The following is a 23,494-nucleotide window of genomic DNA, read 5'->3' as shown; positions in this document are numbered from 1 at the left end:
AATAGTCTGATTTTGAATCTGACTCCCATCTTTGTCTAGTTCCTGCAAAGAAACTTTATTGCATTTATAGTCACTTTATATTTACATTGATGTCAAATTAGGCAGGAATTCTCTGTAGTGTGCCCAGAACTGCTTGACTGCATTTTTTTCGTTGAACAGCCTGCATGAGAATGTTGTGGTTGTTTAAAAATACGAGCAGTTAAAGTGAATAGAAATGCTAATATGTGACCTGGGGAAGACGGGGTGGGGGGGGGGAACTAGAAGTAATTCTCTGTGTTCTGCAAGTTTGTTCTGTTGATCTACCTGAAAAGTACCAAGAACTGGTGGTAGGAAAAAAAAAAACAAACAAAGAGCCCAGAGAAAATTGCATTCATTTGACATCTAATACTATTTAGATACTGGAAAAAAAAGGTCATCTGTTTCACTTCACCATTACTTGTTAGTCATCATTGAGGGGTCTTTAAAGATCCAGCTGGGAGCCAGTTTTCCAACAAAATGAGAAATGAGAGCAATTAAAAAATGGAAGTAGATGATTGTCTGTATGTTGAAAATCAAAAGGAAATTGAGAACCTCATCTTTGAGTAATAACAATTATTTTGGCCAGGAGTGTGGTATTTAACTTGGAGGAGATAGAAAGCCACTTCATCAATATTAGCTCAGTGCAGCATTTTTGGCTAAGATCTAAGAAGTTATCAGCTGTTATCCTCTGTGGAGCTGATGGAAAAATTCCTCTTAGGATACTAATTCATTCTACATTGCCATAATACACATCCACTGTTTCTAATTTGTATTTCAAATTTTTGCCTATTGACAAGTCAGAAACTGATGCTTCTAATAGGGTAAAATACAGCAATGAACTTCAGGCTTTTTTACCAGTTGCTTCAACTATTTGCATTCTCAGCTTGGTTCTTAGGAGCACTTTTTTTTTGTACTGACACATGTAGATAAATGACCCTTAGCACTGGAAGGAAGGAGGTTACAAATAGCGCTCTTTAAAAATCTGGCCACACACTCATTATATTCACTGTACTCAGCATCATGTCACTTGTGATCTAGTGGGCTCCATTCAACTTCCATCCTAAGGCCTCTGCATGAAGAGTCGCTATGATTGTTTCTAATGCTGTGGCAGGAACAGATGGCAAACATATTTTAAAGTGCTAAAAATATGGAAGGGCAGCAGAAATCTACATGGCTGTCGTCTTTCAACTCCCACAGCTGTGACTAATTATTTTTTTTAATAATAAATATAATGTATAGAAGGCCAGTCCCTAGAAGAAAAGTGTCCTTTGAAATCAGAGGGAATATTGAATTTGTCTGGGCTGCAATGAAGGCCAGAATAAACTTCCATTTAGAGTTTATGGTCTGTCTCAGTCATACTGATGAAAAGTAAAAAATAAGTGTGGAGAAGGACAGCTGAACCCAGGCTCACTGTGACAGAGCAACATGTAGAAGGTAGCCCTCATAAATCACCCTCTCATGGACAACGTGCTTCATCACACTGAATGGGTTCCTAATATGGGATTTTTACAGTCTGCACAGATGTTTCAAGTTTCTGTCCATCTATCATGCTCTGTGAGGATGATTTCTCTCGGAAGATGCCCTGTGGCTCAAGCAGCAATCTGTACGTGTAGCTGTCAGGCTGAAAAGGCTAACGCCCATCCGCTCTGTCACATGCTGTAAGCCAAGAGTCAGGACAGGAACCTATGGAAAAAATACTGAATATTTCTTAATGAGTTGCTTGTCACTGGTTAATGACAAAGCCCAAGGAGGAGCCTGAAGGACAGGATATGTTTCTTAACTTTTGCTGAAGAGGTCTTCATTAGAAGTCTGATTTATTCAGGAAGAAGAACATCTTGCCAGTCACAGAGGCATTGTTCTTGATGAAAGATTTGTGCAGAGGTGCAGTTCCTCAGTGCAAGCAAGGTGTGGCTGGTGGCTCATTTCTAGTCAGTGCAGGCTCTCAAATGAGCTGTCTATACTTCTAGGCTGGAGGAGTGTGATTTTCAGCAGAAACAAAGGGGTTTGGGATAGAATGGGGCATCCACACCTTCACTGGGCAGCCTGCGCCAGTGCCTCACCTCTCTCTGAGTAAAGAATTTTCTCCTAATATCTCATCTAAATCTCACCTCTTCTAGATTAAAGCCTTTCCTTACTGTCATATCACCATCAGATCATGTGAAATGTTTGTCTCCTGCTTATAAGCTCTCTTTGAGTACTGGAAGATTGAAATGAGTTCTCCCCAGAGCCTTCTCTTCTCCAGACTGAACAAACCCAACTCTCAGCCTTTCCTAATAGCAGAGGTGCTCAAGCCCTTTGATCATCTTTGCAGCCCTCTTCTGGATTTGCTCTAACAGCTTCACATCCTTCTTGTGTTGGGGGCCCCAGGCCTGGGCACAGTACTCCACATGGGGTCTCACGGGGGCAGAGTAGAGGTGAAAATCACCTCCCTTGCCCTTGCTGGTCACCGCTCTTTGCGGCAGCCCAGGATACTGTTGGCTTTCTGGGCTGATTCTCTTCTTTCAAACTCTGATGGAGAAAACAGTCCCAGCAGGCAGTACATCTTCCCATGGTGATATAGTCCAATGAGAAACTTTGGTGAAGAAGTCACACATCCATAAGTTTCCAGGGATTAGTGCTAGTGTGTGGTGTCTGCTGTAGCCCGGTAGACTGAGAAAGGCTCTGGAAGTGATCCTGCAGTGGCCTTTGATGTGGTGTGTGTAACCACAAGTCAGTTTCACATTGTTTGAAGGCAATATTTCCCCACAACCATGGATATCTCTCCTAACTCCTCACCCCTCTGCACTGGAGGCACCACTTGGAAAATGGATGGCTCTTACAGTGCAACCCCTTCAATCCCACAGTTTTAATGGGGCAAAACCAGGTGGGTCTACTTTAGTTATCTGAAAAAACCTGAGTATCAAAACCAGGGCCTTTTCATTTGTACTGTTTTCAAAACAGACATTTCTAATTAATTTCACCTGGAGGAAGCTAAGTCAGAAGAGATATTTTCTGCGTAAGAAATAAAGAGGATTAGATACAGAGAGGAGACAAACTTCAAGGGGAAAATGGTCTGAACAGGGCATGCCAAACTGGGCCTTTAAGCTGCTGCTGTCTTTGTCAGGCACACACACACAGTCTGGCCTTGATGTAGTTTGGCTTAGCTGATGAATCCCGACATTTTCTGGAGGAAACCTCCCCCAACTAAAACACAGTCCTATCAAAGAGGAAAACAGGACACCTAGACCATAAATAACTGTATAGCTTTACATGTTACTTATAAGTAGCCTGAGCTAACAGCTAACATGTGACTGGGCTCGAGGAAGCTTGCTGATCTTGGTGGGAGAACTCTGAACTAGGTCTCATTGCTCTCTGAATGCAGGGGAGGCACTGTGTCAAGTGATAATGGGTAGACTGCCAATGGCAGCTGGAGTACAGTGACTTCCAACAAGGCAAACTCGGGTCACATTCAGAACTACAGGGCAGTGTAATATAACTAATAGAACTAATAGATATGCTACCTTAAATCTTCGCTGCTGTAATTTTATTATGAAAAAATAATGATAGTAGAGATGTGCTACTCTAGCTAAAGGCAAAATATAAACTATTTATGTCACAGCTATTTCCAGTATAATCTTTTGTTCTACCTTTAGGCTCTGTTCTCATACACTTGAGGTAAGTATTTAATCTTGCAAAGATACATAGTCTCACTGAATTTGGGGAGGTGTTTAAAAAGAGAATGTGAAGGAGACTTTGACTACACATGGAATATTTTGCTGTACTGGAACACAAAATCATTGTGCTGGCAATGCTTCCATTCTGCAGATGTAGCTCTGATGTTGTAAACCAGTTAGTATACAAATGCCAATAAAGTAAAAAAGATCCCTAGTTGCTAAACAAGCTTAATCAAAAAGGCAATTTTTTTCAGGATCAGATTTGTTTAAGCTTCAGGGAAAGTCTTATGGAGATATCCTGGTCCCTGTTGCAAGATACAGCACTACACTACACAAAGAAAAATAGATTTATAGGCAACATAACATTCCCTTTACCTAAATTTTGGGTATGCTGTCTGTAGTTCCAGGGTATTTTTACCTTAGAATTTCTGGGTGGTAATTTCCGTGTCTGTATCTGATTCTGTTTCATGCAGTTCACATGAAGATTAATCAGTTTTATAGCTTCCTGCTCTATAGATGCCCTACTAATCTGTGTGGGTCCTCATATTTTAGGATGCTGTCAAAGACTCATGCACCATCTCAACAGAAGCTGACAACGCTTTTTGGTGCTGATGGTCCACATGCCATTTACAGATTAATTTAATCTAAAGAGATGTTTTATGCAGTTTAGAAATTTCCTAAATGAAGTCAGATATATCTTTCAGATTGTTCTTTTTTTTTTTTTTTTTTTTTTTTTTTTTTTTTCAGCATTTATGTAGTATTTTTTTCTGCCAGTGAACCCATTGGGAACAGCATGTGGGTAGTGTAGCCAAGACAGCGCTCAGAGACATTAAACAACATGGCTGCAGTCCAGACCCTGCTGAAGAAATGGCAGCACTCCCGTGGACTTCGGCAGGATCAGGATTTCACGGTTGTTGTGTGAGAGAGTTTTCCCAACATGCAGAATCTGCAGATTTAATTTACGATATTACTTAAAAAACTACATTAAAAATACTAGGATCCTGTGACTCTTGGTTCAGGAAAGGTATTTAAAAATAGCTTTAAACTTAACTGAAGACGAGTCTCTCTTGTCTTTTCATTCAGGGTCAAAAGGCATGAATTTCATTCACTAAATTATCAACATTTAAAACTTTTTCTGCATGATTAAATTATTACTAAGAATCAGGACAGCAGAGATCCTCCCACTGCATTGACCTGTGAACTTTGTTAAATCTTTTGACAGGGGTCATTGTCTATAGCATGATAGGGAATGACTTTCCAAAATGGAGCCATTCTTTTAGTTGTAACATGAAGCTGGTGCCGTTTTCTAAGGGACCGAAAATGTTAATTTACATTGATGACATTTCTTGTCAATTTATGTGCCAGCTGAAATTGCTGATGAGCCACAAATGATGATGTGCTATTTATGGATGGTTATTAATGTACCTTTACAACTGACTTCAGATACTTCAAATACTTTCAGAATTAGAATTGATTTCTTCTTCATTGCAAAATGTACGTGAGACTTTAATTGGAAGCTAACACTTAAAGGGATGTGCTTTAAATCCTTTAGTTTGAGATGACAATTTGTGATACAGTTACTCATGTCCAAACTCTTTCCTCAATGCCAGTTTCCCTTCGTTCTTCTGTGGCATATATTTCAAATTTGCTGGAAGTATTTTGTAACTCTAATGGCAAAGAATGTGTTGGCAAACACCAGTGAAAATGAACTTCTTTTGGAATCCAGGGCTCTTCTGTGAAATCTGTACAGAGCTACTGTTCTTCGTATAATGTCTTTCCTTAAGACATTTCTTTTCAGTGATACATATAGAAAACCTCAGCCATTTATTAGGTAGCTGATATGCTGTGACCATTTCTTTCCATGATCTTTCATGATGGTCTCAGTGATGTCTTCAGTCAATTGTGCCTTGATTTGTACAATGAAGATAATTTTTCACTTTCAGCACAGATATACAACCTGCATGATTTTAGCTTGCAACTTAGTTCTCCAATGCTTAAAATGTGCCTGTTCTTGCAGGCTGAAGTTTGAAGACAATCTTAACAGGCCAAATTCTGCTGTATACAGCTGAGAATCTGAGGAGCTTTATAGCTTTACTAATGTGTAAAGGTTGTTCTACAGTATAAGCAATTCTTCCTTCAAACAGAAGTGTGAGTTAAAACCAGCTATACTTTATGGACATACTAGTGGATACTCATGCTGGTTACTTAGCCAACAACTCCTGGCTAATTGCAGTGAATTACTACATTATTTTCCTTTATCAATTCATCTGTGTATGGAACTTAGCATTATTATTTTGTAGATGTCCCAATTTAAATTATGGATGATTGCTATGTATTGTTGAAGACAGGTCTGTCTCATGTCATTATTGCTGACACTGGTAATAACTGACAACTTTGCTGACAAACTATACCAAAGCAACCAGACTGTGGCTCAAATTGCCTGCAGTGTGCAAACATTTTGCAACACCTCCCATGGCAGAATATTTAATGTGACCCAGGAATAATCAGCCACTGGGTTTTTCCTTCTATCCTCCAGGCCTTCTCATCTTTTCTCTGTAAGAGCTGGGAGATAGATGCTGCACCCTTGCTGGTGCACACAGTCCCAGCATGAGCAGTGGGAAGTTCTAGCAAGGCTTTCCTAGAACAGACTATCAGGGAACACCGGGGTGCCTCAGCTCACTTGCATCCTGCAGTGGAAATGCAGGATGCTTCTCTCCTGGCTTTCTGAGGTACACGGCTCTCAACCACATATCCATATGTTAGTACTTTTGATATGCTCCTGATAGGCTCTTGTTTTTGTTTGTTTGTATGTTTATTTTTCCCTAGTGGATTTAGAAACTGAGGAGTTAAAGTTTCTTCTGTCATAAGCTAAGTAAGGAGAAAATTCTTCCTCAAGTAACCTACAATAGAAGATCATCATTTGTGAAGTACTCTGTAGATCTTAACATTAGTAAATCTATAAAAAAGGAACAAGTGGTCCTGGGCCTTTGCTGTACTTAGCGAACATGAATAAATTTAAACATGCTCTGATTTGGGCTTATGGGCAGCATAGTACAAATTTAGGTTAGTAACTTGACAAAATGGCCCATTCTAACTCCTGGGTTCATTCCCTCAGTGCCAGCACATTTATTTGTACAGAATTAAGTACTACTTTTAATCAGCACGAGTTCATGTTCTGAGTCTCATGGTTTTCCACTCTCACTACAGAAAAAAATGTAGGAAAAAGACTCAAGTCTCATGTGAGTACCTCTGTTGGACTGTTGGATCCCCTGCAAGTGCAGCTTCAGGTCCTTCAGTGGTGATTCAGAATTTAACTGGTGGGGATTGTTTTTTTCCTGTAGATATTTGTTATAATTAACTCTGGTTAAATTGGTATAGTATTACAAAAACTAGATATCTCAAAATGAAGAAAGGTAATTTAAGAATCACTGGTGACACCAACAATTATCTTACAGTATGCAGTTAAGGATGGTACAGGAAACTACACCTGTACCATTTACAAATTGAAGGAAATGCTCATTTTACAAAGTGAAGGAAATGGTCAATTGAAATCAACAGGTTTTCCTGTTAGTCTGAGAAATAAATAGCAGTACTGAGGCTTAAGTATTTTGTTTGAAAACCAGAAGTGGTGATTGGGCAATTCAGGATGAAGAAGATCTTGGCAGAAGGTGATGGAAATTACACCTACTAGAGAACAGATGCTCTATCAGTTTGGGTTGAATAATACTTTCAAATGTTGATGTTTTTAGATGTGGGTAGCCAACTTAATGCTAAAATCAGAACTGAAGGCATCCAGACAAACCTGAAGCTTGTTCTCTTTCTTTTTAACTTCCTCTGTTGTTTCTCAAACTCTGTTTTGGACTTCTGGACTCAAATCTCCTCAATATATTTTTCAGTTGAAACTCTTTAGTTTCACTTGGAAAACTCTCCAAAACTATATATTTTAACATGGTTTTAATGTACAATAATATTTTATTTGGATCTAATAAAAACTCATTAAATATACCCATCTAGAAGGAAACAATCTGCAGTTTAGAATATGGAAACAACTATAATATTAAATTACAGGTCCAGTACAAAGGACAGTGATTGAATCTATTAAATGGGTTAATTGGAAATGCATGAACGTAAAAAAATGTGGAAAGAGGCAATCTTCGTGTGAACTCTGTAGCATACAGATTTTGGAAGGCAATTTAAATAATATAACAATATGGAATGAGTAGTTTTAAGGGCATGTGAAGTTCATTTCTCTATCAGATAGGAACTTATCAGCTCGAAATGGCAGATGTGGTGGAAGATTCTTCTCCATTAGCTCATCTAGAGAGTGGCATCAGCATAATTTTCTAAGAAAAGACTAAACGTGAAATCAGGAAAGGTGTTTCTAGCACAACCAAGGAAATGTTACAATCTTTTTACAAGGTAGTTTGATTCAACTTGCTAATTGCACATAGCTACCTCTGCTCCTTTGGATTATTTTCACAAGATGGTCTACCAAGCTAATCATGAGAATGATGCATGATTTATTTCACATCATGAAATAAAAGTTGAGAAAAGATGTGTTTGTACTGAGCAAACATTGCCAGAGAAGGATAGAGGAACAACTGAAGAACAGTCTTGGCACAAGAAGAAATGGGAATAAAGTGACTGTTAGTAAGCTCAAACTGGAAATGAGAGAAGGCTTCTGAGGCCTGGAAGGGCGATGTTCTGCGGGCATCCCTCAGTAGAAGAGCTGCAGCCAAGAGTCTGATTTATTTCAGTGTAGAACTTCTTGCATCTATTATCTGCACTATGCAATTTCCGTTAGCAGCAGGAATGAAGCTTCATGACGCAGGTGTTTGTGTTTAACGTTCCCCCTTGCTACATGAACTCTCATTTTGGTAGTATTTTAATGTAATATTTATTTTCATTTTACTTGTTTTAAATCTTCCCAGGGAAGGTACTAGCATGGTCAAATTCAGGAAAAAAAAAAATAGTTTTTTAGCACATATAAACCATTCTTGAAATCTTAATACTTCGGTCTAAAACAGGCATTGGAATTTTTCAAAGAAAATGTCACTCACATTTATTGAAGAAAGATAAGTGCTCATTTTGCTGCTGCATATTATCCTTCAGCTTCTTTCTTGGAGATGTATGAACTGCTTTGGTTCAATTTTTTGCTTCCAATATTCAGGCTTCTGATAACATCTGACATGGAAAATCTTGGCTTTAGGCATTGAAACCTGTTCAAGTTTAGCAAATAAAAACAAGGTCTTGGAATAGGTGACATTAATCATAAGTAGTATTCCCAGTTCCTTCCTTCAGTGCATTGATCTACCTCTATGGTTGAAGCGATATCAAATTTTTAGAAATTGATATTTGTTTGTTTGTTGGTATATATATATTCAGCAGACAACAGAACTTTTTCTGAGAATCACTACACGAAGTTCACATAAAGAGAAACCCACTGATAATCAGAAAGCAGGAACACACAACTTGTTTCAGAACTGGAAACTTTCTATGCTATTTTTTACACTAAGATTCCCGAGAAAAATACAAAGGACTGTGAGTTCGTTGGATAATAGATTATGAAAAGCTTTTTCTTTAGGAATAATTATAGTCAAATAATAAAACAGATAACTAGAATTTAATTTAAAAAGAACAATAGTAAAATAAAAACATGAATGTTCTGACTCAGATTGGTTTCAGACCTGTATGTTCATCAGTTATTTTTGGCATGTGGTCAGAAGTTTGTGAAAATATTCACAAATTATGATGTTTTATTAACTCTAGCATTCATCTAAAACCTCATAAGTCAGCAGAGAACATGTGTGAAAACTTGTTATCAACTTTCCAGAAACTGAACTGGGAATATGAACTGGGAAACTGAAATACAAAAACACTCCTTCTTTAAAGTGTATTAATAATGCAATCTTTATTTCAGAATACACAGTGCTTAATCCTCTACTACTCAGAACCCTATTCTAAAATTTAATTATGAAGTAGGAAAAATAATACATGCCTTGTAGACAATCCTAACTATGAATATTGAAACACATGGGGTAAGTTTATGGTCTGAAGGGTGAAAATGCAAGGCAAGTAGATGAGATGTTTAATTCCAACCACAACATTTTTAAGGCTGAGGTTTTACACTGAAATTCCCTGATAGGTAATTTGCCAGAAGATATTTTGTATAATGCTCCAGTGCTTGTGATGAACATTATTCACGCTGAATTGTTTGATCAGGTCTGTTGTTGGAATAATGAGTATGACCTGGGAAATCACAAAACACTATTCTGTGTTCTGTTTGAATTTGAATGCTCATTTGTGTGAACTGGTTGTTTCCTTGGTGCTCTGCTGTTCTACTCCAATAAAGATCTATAACAAACTCTCTAAGTAGCTTGAAAAATGGTTTCCACAGCTAGTGTGGCACTGAAGCAAACGATTTGCTTCAAAATTGCGTAAACATTCTTTTGTCGAGCTTATGTATTTTAAAGAGAACAGTGTTAGGAATAATTTCTCATCACTGACTGTTTCTTGGACAGTAGACTGGGAATAGGTTTTTGTGCATGCATATACACAGATAGTTAAATTATAACAATAATATAAAAAAAATTGTCAGCTTTTGAAGTGACATGTACAGCCCAATATTAGGCCATGCAATAAGCAAATCAATTACCTGTAAGTCTGGCTTACTATAGAAAAAGAACCAGGTCAAATGGTTTTATTCTTCATACATCATTTAAGAAAAAAGTACACTGCAATATATTTACCTTCATTGTGTTTTGTATTACTCAATGAGCTGCAGAGTGGCTTGAGCTGAGAGTCACTTCTCACCCTGTCAGGCTGGCAGCAGTCACTCTGTGTTCAAAGTCAGTATTAGGGAAATCATGCCAAGCTCAGCTGCTCTTTCCTTACTAGATTTTATTTCTTTTGGGATGGTGGGAGGAGGAGGAGGTCAGGTAGAAGAGAATTAAAATGTTACCATTGTCTACTGTTTCTAGAATTAACGTCACCACACAAAACTAACTTTTGAGATTCCAATTTAAATAACAATTAAATGTTTCTAAATTATCCAGGCAATGATTCAACTGAACTATTCCATTTTCTTTAATGCAGTTTACTTGCCGATTACAAAGTTTGATTCAAAACATCAGGAATGCGCACATGAAAACTTTAAATTTTATCACTGATAATGCTCATTTTTCACTATTTTTTTGTAGTCTAGACAGTACTTAGGTGTGTATCTAGCTGTAAAATTCAACTGCTCAGTGTGGTCGCGGTTTCTCCTCCCTCTGACCATCTTGGAATTTGTCTACAGAATGCATCATTCTCCATTTTCCTTTCTGTCAAGAGACGAAAGCTAATAGGACAAAGCATGACAGTGCACAATAACAGGTTCTAACTTCTGTATGCTGTTTGGATGATTTTGTCCAAATTTTGTATCATTTCTTGTTCTGTGTACATATATGATTCTGTTTCAGATCTAATGTTACTTAGACGCACATGCAAAATAATGCACTCATGCAAATGATCAGAGATAGCATTTCTAAAAATCAAATGTTTCATTTTGGCTTCTTAGATGCTCTGCTGGGACAATTTAAAAGACATTGTGATCAAACCAGGATGTCTGGTAACCTTACACCAGGCTAATTAAAAGGAATGATACCTTTTCTCAATGGCTGTTAAAAACCCAGCAACGAAAGCATGCTTCTTGCTTGGACAATATCAAACTAGTCTGCAACTGAGATGACGGCCATCTTGTTTCCAAGCTCCATTACTCTGGGATCCAAGGATATTTTAAAGGCCATCATCAAGAAAATCTTGAAACAACAGAAACCATTTTTATTAAAATATGTGAACTACTGTAAAGGCTAGAAGAAAGCTGTTCACTTTACATAAATATGTTCAATAAAGCATCAAGTTTCTTAACCAGGGTCTGGGACATGTTGCTTAGATTTCAGAGGTAGCAAGATATTTAAACAAAGGATGGCATCAAATTCCTTTATCCCTTTTGTGTACAAGCATATGTGCTCTTAAATAGTATACCCAGACGGAGAACTAAGTTATTTTATTAGCTAACAACTTATATAGGGAGTACCATGGTGGTGCTACACTCAGTCCATAACATTACAAAAAATCTGCTTTTTTTTAATTCTATTTTTTTTATCATGACTGTAATTTAGATCTTGGTTATCCACTTGTAAGACATCTAGGAAATTCTTAGGAAGTTCTTGCTTCTGCAATGACGCTGCTTCAAAGGTGTCAATAGTTGTGTGTTTTTCATGGGTGAAATAGATGTTTTGCAAAGTCAGTGTGACAAGAGTGTGATGATTTTGTGACCAGAGCAGTGATAGGAGGTGACTGACAACCAGGGAAAGTCGATTTGAATCCCGATTCAAAGCTTTCATGTGTGAGTCAGAACAAACTGTTTAATCAGGTGAGATCCTGCACCTGTGCTAGAAGTCAGCAATATCTCTCATCACATTTTGTCTGTCTGTCAGATCTCCTGAAACTGTAGATTCCCATGCAGAAAGGGAATGAGAGGCACTGTCACAGCAGGATCCTCTGGATGGAGTCTCAATTAGTGAGATTAGTGGGAGTTCGATCTTTCAGGTATCCACATCAACAGTGCCACAAATCCAGGTGAGCAATCAATACACATACAAGCATTCTGTTGAAAATAAAAGGACTGTATTGAGCTATTAACTTTCACAGCTTGCTTAAGCAGCTCAGGCGAGTAGCGGTTTTCCATATAAAAAGGCAACCGCCTCCCAGTCCCTTCTGCGCTCTTACTGCAATAATGCTACAAAGACAACCTTTGCAACACATGTGAATGCCTCCTTGGCATGTCAATGTCAAATTAATCTTAAATACAATAATGATGCCCCTTATCTGAAAATGATAGTTAATAATAAGAAGCAGCAAATATTCCAAGAATGCATATTCCACATCACAACTTCATTGCAGTGACTACTTTAAAAAAAAGAACCAAAAATCAAACTTGGAAATACATACAGGCTGGATTTACCCTTACCTGTGCCAAAAACAACCTCACAATTAAAAACTAGGAAAGTATTCATTCGTCCTCATTGAAAACAAAGTAATTATTAACCACGGTTATTGCAAGCATCAGTTGCTAACATTCAGTAGAAATAATTCAAAGCAGCAGCTATTTTATGAAAAGTTAATCAATTCCAAACTTTCATATGTAGCCTGTCAAAATATGTGCATAAACATCTTTATTCCAGAAATGATGTTTCTATTTCTCATTATTATGTCTGACAAGTTTTGGAAACACAGATCATGCATTCTCTCACATTTAATGTAAAACAATCACTGCTCTATTCTTCTGTCAGATTAATTTTTTCATTCCTAATAGCTCATGCACTTATAGTCTCTTCTGACAGCTATTTTTGAAGCAGAGCTACTCTCTACTCTGACCGCTGACATTTATTAATCAATTGATCAATAAGTCATTTGAACTCCCTTTGGGAATGCTGAAATACCCGTTGTCCCTCTTAGATTGCAGAACTAAATGATTGCGTTGTTGTTTGTGTTGTAATGGGTGGTGTTATGGAGCTCTTGTTACAAACGAAGTATGAAATCTAAAGCACACTGGAGGGCTATCAGTCGCTTTTTTGCTGATGCAGAAAAGATGTTTCATTCTTGAGACTCTGATCTTGAGAAACTTCCTCTTCTTACAAATACATCTGTATGAGCTTAGTTTACACTTACCAATAGCTAAAGAGGCTTCGGAGAGTGTGAAAATCTTATGAATATCTGTGAATATTTCTTCCTGTCCAAACTTCTTACAAAAAAATCTCCAAAGGGTCTCTCCAGCAAAAGCAAATTGGGTTTCTTAGAAGTTTTGGAATGATTTTTTATTGTGTACAAACTGATTTAGCTCTGCTGAGGTTGCTCACTTGCCCTACAGCGAAGCCCTTTGTACTTTATGAAGTATAATGTAGGTTCATTGCTCGTTTTAGTTAAAACTACAGAACTGCTATTTTATTGCAAGGAGTATCAGCTGCCAGATACGTATGTACTGTAAGAACAGTAAACTGTGACAGAGATGGAAACACTGTAGATTCCTGATCTAACATGAACTTTAGTCAATACTTGGGATAGCTTTGTTTTACTCTTAGATTGTGAATCACTAAAATTATCACTTTAACAGACACTAAGATTACTTCCTCTTCTAGCAATGAACTGTTAGATCTGCAAACAAACACAATGCAGGAGAATAGCTCTATCTGGTTCCCTTCTCGTGAGTTCTGGGGCACTGCAGAAATTCATCGTCTTAGTGGCATTTTGCCACAAAGCACCACTCCATTGTTTGCCATTGCCATAGTGAGCAGAACACTAGAAATACAGCAGTGATTAGAATATCAGCAAAGAGGAATCTGACTTTGAACACAGTGAGAGCCTTTTCTTTCTGTGTTGAATAGAAATAGAAATAGAGGTGGAATTGTACGAAACTTAAGGAGAAGCTATTTCTCTGTCTGATCAAGAGATGAATCTGTGCTATGGCTGGAAAGAAGGTGCTTAGGTTGCTTAGAGAAGCAGACAGTGTCAACAACCACGTGTACTTGGATGGCTGATACATAGGCACATGGGCAAAGCTGTAATATGTGTCCTGGTAGTGACTGAAGAATGAGTTTTGTTGTACTACAAACAAAAGAAAGGAGCACTGGAAAGAATTAAGAGGAAAAAATAGCTATAGGAACCACTTATGTGGTTTCTATGGAGTTTTTAAATAGTAAAGTGTTTCAGATTACATCATAAAAGATTTGACACCATGTTTTCCCTCTGAGGGACAGAGTTCTTTAGGAATTGAGACTTTAAATGTTGGAGAAGGTTATTTTCATATAATCTTAGAATGACTTAGGTTGTAGGGGACATTAAAGATTATCTAGTTCCAACACTCTGCCATGACTGAGTCGTCAACCACTAGATCAGGCTGCTCAGGTCCCCACCCAATCTGGCTTGGAATGCCTTTCTCCACATTGGGAAGATCTTACAGAGAAAGGTTGTAAACTGGAAATGTTAAAGTCTTCTATCAGTAGAGGAAGAAAGGAGGAAGCTCTGGGTGAATGTATCTTAGCCAGAGAATCTGGGAGTCCCTGCCATTCCTGGAACAGGAAAGATCTCAGATTTCAGTACCCAAGGCAAATGTATGATCTGTCTCTACTGCCTGGCTTTCCTCTAATTAAAAATAAAAAATGGATAGGACAGAGTTTGTCTCAGTCAGGTGAAAACCTCTATTTTTCTTGTTGGAGTTATTTGTAGCTCTTTAAACATGAAGTATACACAGGTCTGTGAGGGTTGAGCCTCACACTACTGTTCTGCTTCCTTCTGTTGCTGAGTGACAATTGACAGTCGGATCCTTCCAACAAAGTTCAGGCAGCTGAGATGTCTAGCAATCACAGCAAGGGAACCTGAGCCTGCACAAAGGTGTTCTGGGGATTGCAGTGCCTCTGTTGAGACTTGTGAAAAAAACAGAAGAGAACATGCACCCAGCAAAGAGAAATAAATAAAAAACCCTGAAGTTACATTGCAAGGTTAAGTAGTGATACTTCAGATATACTAAATATAACTTCCCCTTGAATTGTTAAAATAATCTTGGGCAAAATAAAAGACAGTAAAAGTAATTGAGAAGTCTAATTTCTGGACCTCTGGTAGAAATCCTGTTAGTGTCCTCTACTGATCTTCCCAAACATGTGCGCAGATTGACTGTACGTATACTTTAAAATCAATAGTATTAGATGATAATATAGAAATGTGAGACTAATGGATGAAGAACTAAAATGCCAAACCAAAGGGTTCAAATTCATATTAATATGGACAGCTAGGGCCAAGCCATTCTGCAGAAATGAGGGCAGGAGGTCACTTTGACAGTTTGTCCACAGTTAATGGAAGTTTATTGACTAAACTGTGTGAAACCACAGAATGAATATTGCATATCACTTTGTCATATGGAAAAACCACGTTTATGGATTCCTGATTCATCAGCTAGAGAGAAAAATCTTTGTTGAATCCCTTTATATTTATTTATTTATTTTATCACTGTGGTTCCATTCACAGCGTGCTGCTGTAAGCATCTCGGCATATGTTCTTGTCTTAGAGGCTTGGAGGTTTTTCTCATTTTAAAGCAGTCCAGGTTATGAGATCACTTCCACAGGACTTCACACATATTGGCTCAGCAAGGAACTGAGTCTACAGTATAAAATGTGGCATCAAACCGTACAGGGGAGCTTCCAGTTGCTGCAGTCCCACTCACTAGTATTTAATTCAATAGCATTCAGTACACTTGCACACTTCAGTCTGTTATTTTTCATGCTCTAGAAGCCTCGTGATTGGTGATTCACAGCAGAAGAGCAGTTCACTTCAGCTGGTAAACATTAAGTGTAAAAGGAAAATGAATCACAATGCACATAGCAGTTCTATGTAAGTATCACAAGTTTCCATAGCTGAGATATGGCGTCCCTTGTTTCACATATTGCACAAATACAGCATAAGATTAAAATCCTTCACTGAAAAAGTGATAATAATAAAATAATAGATAGGAATGCTTTGACCTTCTGAATAATACAGAATAAGATTGGACCGTCTTCCATTTTTAACAGCCTCAATCTAAAGTGTAGGAAAATATATTTAAACTCTACCAATTTATCTGTAGTTTGCCCGAGAAGCATTGGAAAGATGGATTTTTCTGATGTGATTTTCTTGTGAATTTTTTGGCTTTTAAACAAACAAACTGAACTAAGAAAATGTGAGTAGCCAAACCGTTTTGTTAAACAAGGATTAAACAGGTGAAGTCGCTGAAATGTTCCACATAAACTTTGCAGCCTAGGAGTTTAGATTTCATTAAAATAAACCTTTTTAATTGCCACTCATTTTGAGATACTGTAATAGTGAAAGACAATGAAAAGCTTCCACTTTCCTCCACTAAATATTGCACCACATTCCTAAAAATCATGTCAAATCCATACTTTTTTGTTTGTTTGTTTGTTTGTTTTTTGGAAGAGAACTCTTTCACTGAACATTTTTGTCTCCTTTTATTGGGAAGCATTTATAAATTGCTCCCAATTCCCAAGCCTGGTCTGCAAAGGCTAAAGGGTGCATGGAACACTTTTTAATTTAGGAGAATTAGCCTCAGTAGGACAAGACTCCGCTCACTTTGACAGCTGCAAACACTGGCATACACTGAGGTAAACATGTTTAAATTACATAATTTCCAGACCACTGATTTTTTTGCAACTAACTCCAGGGCAGTTCCCTTGAAAGTAAGACTCAAGGACAGATCTGTGATGCAACATTATTATATCTATTAAAATATGCCAGAAACATTCTGCTCTGGCTGTATTAGACATATTGTCCTAATATACAATTTGGGCAAGTATTCTGCTCCCTCCAGCTGGACCAAATGATAGCACTGGCACTAATCATCTGGCCTAAAAAATTCATTTCTTAATTTTTTTATGTGACCTTTTTTTTTTTTTTTTTTTTTTTTTCCCCCAACCAGAAATTATACAGTGGTTTTGGGTTTTTTTATTTCCCTTTCATTTTCTGGTCTGACTCTGAGAACAGAAGCAGTGAGTCAGTGCAGAAGCTATTCATCCACAGCATTGACAAGTACATGAAGTAGAAAAGCAAGTTAAGAATTTTTATCAACGTAAGCATAAAGTCAAATCTTGACACTTATGCCTATGTTTTAACAGATTTGTTGATCTGTACACACACTCTCCTTGCTTTCCTCCTGGTTAACATCTCTTCAAAATGGGAGAAGTATCTGATTAACACAGAAGGATTATCTCAGAGCCAGCTTCTGGCAGCCTCCCTCCTCTTGGAGGGCGTCTTCCTTCTGGGTAGCCCAAGTGAAATGACTCCTGTTGACTGAAGAGGAAGCACTATCCTAATTGAGTAAAGGTGTCAGGCGGGTAAGGTATTTGAAAGGAATGCTTCTCAGCTAATTGTTTAGAATAGTCAATGTAGAAGAAAAGTTGGTGGTCAGTGAGGTGGAAAACAGGATAGGAAAGGACAAAAGGATTTTTAAATTCAAAATTTGGGCACCATAGAAAGAAACATTCTATGGTTTATGTTATAGTTGGCATTATTATTTCAGTTCTGTCATTTTTCCCCTCACAGATAAAAATTTAATATAGCACAGAAATATCTTCCAAAACCTTTGTGATCCCCACCCTACAAGGCTGTCATAGATAAACCGAGTACATTTGTATTTGATTACCTGAACCTGTGGTTTCTTGGATTCCAAGTGATAGTCCTACCTTGATTTTAAAAGCATCAATCACTGTCAAATCTTTGGTCTCCTGATTGCAATCATAAATGACTCAGAGGCTTATGCTAGGCTTGCCAATGGGTTTCTAGAAGTGGAGAATGGTGGATGAAAGATGTGGACCTCTTCACACCTGTGCTGGGCCAGTGAGCAGTCTCCTCCTGGGAGGTGAGGTCTTAGGAGACCGCAGCAGTGCAGCAGTGCTTTTTGGGGTCAAGAAGTTTTCCAGTCTCTGCCCATTCTGTTGCTTCAACTGACATATGTAAAGCCAGCATTATCTCAAGGTGATAAAATATTATGTGGCTTTGCAAAACAATTCAACTCCTAATTTATGGAGATTCTTCTTTAATTAGTACTTAGGAAAATACTGCTTAAATAATTACTATAGCAGGAGTGCATGCACACACAAGATAATGAAAAAGGATTGAAAGAATTGCACCTCTTGCACTCTAATAATGTGTTTTTATTTACTGGGTGATTGTAGTTTTGGCTTCACAGGGAGACCACTATGATGAACTTGCAGTGAGTGAGAAAACACTATGGGATCCTGTCAACGAAGCAAATCTTAGTCTCATGTTTCTTTTATTTCATGAATAGCAGCTTAAATAACAAGAAATTTAGCAGAAAATCAGGGTCACAGAAAATTTGGGCAATAGTAGATGACTATTTGTATTTTGAATGAAATAAAACAGCAATTCTTGTACTATTTTATTTTTTCTCCTACTGGTGAAAATGAAAATATCAGTGGTAATACTGAACAAGATCTGCCCTTGTGAAGGCTTACATTGCCTAATTTTTCTTGCCAAGAGGACATTTCCAGCCACATTTACAGATAGTAGAGCTTGTCAAAACAGTCTGAATAATTCCCCAAAGATTCATCACTTTCCTGTAAGTGTCATGACAGTTTTGTAATAGATGTTTTCATTTTCAGATAATAGCCAAAAAGATAAAAGCACATTTCATTTCTTCTCAACGAGTATGAGATTTTCAAAAGTCTTTGGTGTCCTGAAACTGCTTCAGTTAAATGCAATATTTTTTCTAACTAGCTTAAATGGAAGGAAGAAGTTAGGCCCATGTAAGACACTTTGGAAAATCCTATGCTTTTTTTTTTTTTTCATGCATTATTCAATCCCTTTATGTGCTTATGCAAGCTCAAAGGGTGCAATACAAAATGCTCATATCTACACTTTGTCAGAGAGCACTTAACAGCTAACAACCCTCTGCCAAAAAAAAATCTGAGCTATGGCTTTATTTAAGAACCATTCAATTTTGTCATACTTCCTTATAGTAATTTTTAACGAAAGTAAATAGCTACTGACAAACACCCCTTTAACAATGGGATATTAATTGAATTAAGATGGAGAATAAAGGAGACATTACGGGCAGTTAAGTGTGAGAAAGCATGTTCGACACTGAATAATTAATTTTCATTCTGAGATAAAAATGTTGCCCATCGATTTACAACCCCTTCTGGCTATAAAGCCTTTTGGTGGAAACCTGATTCTTAATTATTGTCACAGGAATGCTAAGCTTGTCAAAAAGCTATTTCCATCATGATGATCAGCCTTAACTGCTTGGAGCAATTTTTGTGCCATGTTTAACAGCTGCTTCATCATTTGTTATCTTTTCAATTAAGCACTCTATTCCTACATGGCTCACAATCTCTTCTGAAGAAAGAAATGCACATGCAAAGACAGTGTATGTACATAAACGTAGGTACAACCCTCAGCATAAAAGTTCAACATCTGTCTGTCTCTGTCCATTCCTATTATCGAACAAAGAATTTGAACATTTCTATGAAACACTAGGAGAATATTTGGACTTCCATGCAGAATGTACAAGACACTAAAACTAAATGCTTGTACACTGCCCTTTTCCTTGGTGTAGGTTTTGCTTTTCAGGTGTAATTGTTTTAGTTGGAGATTTTGTGTGGTTGAGGGCTTTTTGCCTAGGATGAGTTTAGGAAAAAAGCACAGAGAAAAGGATGTAATCTCTCTCTCCTGCAAAATAGGAAGGGAACACAAATGAAGAAATTGTTCTTCCCTGTCTGCTGGCCTTAATTGCCGGGATGACAGTATCTCCTGTAAGTATTTTAGTTCTGCACACACAAACGCACACAAGAATATTTGCTGGTTCAGTGGTTCACGATGTAAATCAATTCAAACTTAATTTGAGATACTTCATTTAGACTTTGTTTGAACCAGTGATCTGTGGCAAATCTTGTTTGTGCAAAGGCAGAAACAGAAGTTAATAGATATAGAGTGCCAAATTATGTGGTCAGACCAACCACTTTAACTAAGCTTTTTACCTGCAGATTTGACTAGTAATCAAGGACATTTGCACAAAGGTGTCTTGACAGGGTATTTGAATATTATTTAATGTCAAGTGAAAACATGAATGTACCTTTGCAAATCTGCTAAATTGAAAGTCGAGTACATGTGTGAAATACCTCTGTTATACAAGTGCAGTTTGGAAGATTTTCAGGAGATATTTGCGTATTACTGTCAGAAACTGGTATATATGACATTTAAAAAGTCAGACTATTAAAAGCTTGATTTATCATTAAAGTTTATACTTAGTTTTGTTGCTAGAATAATTAAAATTTCTGTTGGATTGGAATTTAAATGTATAATTTTATATTTTACATGCAACCCCTAAGGTTAAAATATAGTCATCAGGTTTATTTGGGTAGTATTTAGTGGTGGAATAGGCTAGGAAAATTCAAGTCCTTGTGGCATATGTTTTCTGTACAAAAGTCCCTTACAGTTATGATGGTGGTAAGCTAACCATGAAAGCGTTTCTATGATTTGTATTTTTAGGTTTTAAATGCTCCAGATGGAGAAAAACATCGTTTTGAGATCGGCAGTTTAAAAACTTATAGCTCTGGGAGAAACTTAATGGTACTTCTGACAACATAAGAATTCTTGTAATTTTTACTTTACTTTAATGTCACAAAAAGAAGCACGTTTTCTGCAACCTTTTTGATGATTCACTTCACAGAGATAGCAGATGTGTCTAACAGTCCACAGTTTCACCACTAACTCTAAATGGTCATATTTAAAAGATTTTCCTTAGACTTAACCTGAATAACTTAATTCTAAATTTGGGCTATGGAATATTATAATATCCAGTGCGCATTGAGTCCCAGGCCAAAGCATAAGGTGCTTATTGTGCTAATGGGCCATTGCATGGGACAGCAGTACAGTGTCTCACCTTGAGTATTCAGATGGGTGATGAACCTGGGCACGTCTCAGCCTGTGCTATGAGGAGTTTGCATCCTAGTGACTCCTAAAGTAGAGGAAAGAATATTCACATCAGCAGCATGAGAGAGAGATGCAGAGGAGATGAAGACCTAAAGGGAGAAGAAGCTTCATATAGCCATTGCTTTCCCTGGCCAAATGACCTGATGATGATCTAAGGAGGAGGATGGATTTGCTTTAATAGTGTGGCTAGGCAAATGGTGCTGCACTGTGGGAGCTTCTCAGGCATCTACCTTGTGATGTAAACCTATCTGTTGTTCTCGAAGCTGCAGATGAGGTGCGTTGAGCTCTGCTTGCCTCTTCTGCATTTTCTGGCAAGAGGTTATTTTACTTTGGACAAGATGCACTGAGTGCTAGTGTCAGCGTTCATTCCAAGGGGTGAAACAGTCCAAGGACCCCTCTCTGACCCTGAGGCAGTGTAACAGAGCTCCTCTCCTGTGGACCTGTTCTCCATCCTGCCCTGCTGGGTCATCACTCTTCAGACATATTCTTCCTTTTGCTGTTTAACAGTTGTAACTCCATTTCTAAATTCTTTAATCTCCAGTTCAATAGCTGGCAGTTATGATCTCCTATAGTGAAGAGCTTAACTTTCAGTCTATCTTTGATTGTTTCTTTTAATCTTGATTACCGAATGAACCCCTTCTTTAGAGAGTTTAATGTTATTACCCCACAAACTATAACAACTTACTTGTGATCTATTTATGGAATTGGACACCAGGTTAAAAACAATAGTACTGGTTTGGACAAAGTTGAATCTATTCATTACTTGAGCCACAGAGGACTCCATCATATTTGTGCATATGACATGGGATGCTGCAAGCAAAAAACAAAAACGTTTTGTTTAGAGAGCTGATCTGATTTAAAGTGTTTCTGTCATGCTTTGAAATGCTGAACCTGAGGCTCATGTGCTGAATCCAGCATATGGCAATACTGAGGAACTTGGTAGAAAAAGCAGTGAGTGAGATTATCCAGTTCTTGAATGTTTTTGGTCAGACACTGTTGTTGAACATCTAATGTACTGAAATCCATGGATTTATGTGCTAGCCCCAGGGAAGCGTGGGCATTCAAATGTTTCAGTATAAGAGCAAAATGCATACCCCACACTTGATTTTGTATACAAATTCAGAACTTTTTTCTCTTTATTTCTCCACAATGTGCAGGAAGGTATGGGTAGTCAGTAATACTTTTCACTTGATATGAAAATAAAATATAATATAAAATTAATTTTAAAAAGGATAATTGGATAGAAAAAAAACTCCAAATAGATTTCTTCTTGAACAATGTCTTCTTCGTACATATTATTTCACATCAACTGCAAAGTGAGAGTACAGCTGAAAAGTAAGAGCAAAAAAAACCCACATGTTTATGGTATCAAGTTGAATGTGAAATGTGAAGTATTTCAGTACTGGAATAACAGATGTGCTTGGGTAATCCATATGCATGCAATGCTCTTGTAAAGGCATTTGGCATGTCTTGACACATTAAGAAGGAAAATACAGAAGAATTGCTTTGTATATTTCTCTTTCTCTCAATATCTATGCATCTAACATAGTTTAAGACTCATCTGTGGGTAGAGACAAAGGGAGATGGGAGGAAGACATGACCTCTACCTGTTAGGATTTATAATTAGATAGGAAAATGAGAAGATGGGGTGAATGGAGCTCTTTGGAAATTATCTATCAGAGTCTTTCCAAATAGGAGGAGTTGGTGGGAAGAAAGGATGTTAATCATATAGGTGTTTTTTGGGTGAAATATGTATCAGGACACACTAAATGTCTACCAGTCACTTGGAATGAATTTTGTCAATATGTTGATAGAGCAACCAGTGATATATTCATAAGATTTCAGAGAAATGGCTAAAAGGCTGTTAACGTGGGAGAAACTGTGAAATGATAAAGATTTAAAGTTATAGGACAGGAGAGTAAATTAACAGCAAGGAAAGAAAAACGTATTTCAGGAAGGAAATATCAATATTGCAGAGGATTGGGAGGCTCATCTAAAGGAAAAGAAGGTGAAAAATAACTTTGGGAAAAAAAATGCAAATAATCTCTTTGTGGAGAAAAAGTAATGAGCTTACTGAGTGAATGAATGTATTAACATTTCTTTTATGAGATATGATGTGGGCAATTTGAAGAGATATCCCTAAAAAAACAGCTCAGCTGTGAGAGGAATAACAAAGTGGAAGCATGGTGATTTCCAAAATATTTCTGTGAACACACATCTATCTGTTCCCTGGAGTTTCTTTTATCACTATGCTTTTGTCTAGGCTCCAATCATGGAAAAAACAA

This window comes from Gallus gallus, chromosome 4 (genome assembly GCF_016699485.2).
Source record: "Gallus gallus isolate bGalGal1 chromosome 4, bGalGal1.mat.broiler.GRCg7b, whole genome shotgun sequence".
NCBI lineage: Eukaryota > Metazoa > Chordata > Aves > Galliformes > Phasianidae > Gallus > Gallus gallus.
The sequence above is the reverse complement of the archived record's forward strand: the minus strand, read 5'-3'. Positions refer to the sequence as shown.